Below are 680 nucleotides of genomic sequence, written 5' to 3' on the forward strand. Positions count from 1 at the left end.
TCGTGAACCTGGTGTGCGCTTCCCAACCTGTACACTAGCTGTGAGCACTGCGATGCGGAATATGGAGGCGGTTGTGTTTTTTTTCCGTTGTTCTCAGAAATTGCTGTTGTTATGTTCCTGCTCGCTGCCTTAGGGCTCAGCCCTTATCCTGCCGGCATCAGGTCTTGAAATTTCTAAACCGACGGGCCACGGTGCAGCACAGGAGCATCCACCCTGCAGCGCGGCTTGGGGACAGGATGCGGCAGGACAGCTCTTGCGGAGACTCCAGTTCCGCAGCTACAGACCCCCGCAGGGATTTTCACTTGGTGGTGCGGAGCAGAAAGTTAAGGAATTCTGCGTTCGCCCTCTGCCGTCCTCCGCCCCGTCCAGGGAGGTGGCAGAGGACGGCGGGTATTTGGAAGGGTTTGAAGCACGCAGCTCACCGACGGGGCGGGCAAATGGAAGCGTCTGGTCCCCTCCGTCCCCGCTGCTCGCCAAGCGCTCCGCCTCTGGGAGAAGGCAGCCAAACTGGACGCTGGTGTCGCGGGAGGGCAGGCAGCCACCTGTCCCCCTAACCCTGCCCGGGTGACCCAGGGGGGCGGCCGGGGACAGCCGCTAGCACCGGCTGATGCCGCACACGCCGCGCAGCTCCGGCCGAACCGGTCCCGCCTCGCCGCTAAAGTGGGCTGGGGGGACCGGCT

The sequence above is a fragment of the Charadrius vociferus genome, unplaced genomic scaffold (assembly GCF_000708025.1).
Source record: "Charadrius vociferus isolate BGI_N301 unplaced genomic scaffold, ASM70802v2 scaffold111, whole genome shotgun sequence".
Taxonomy (NCBI): Eukaryota; Metazoa; Chordata; class Aves; order Charadriiformes; family Charadriidae; genus Charadrius; species Charadrius vociferus.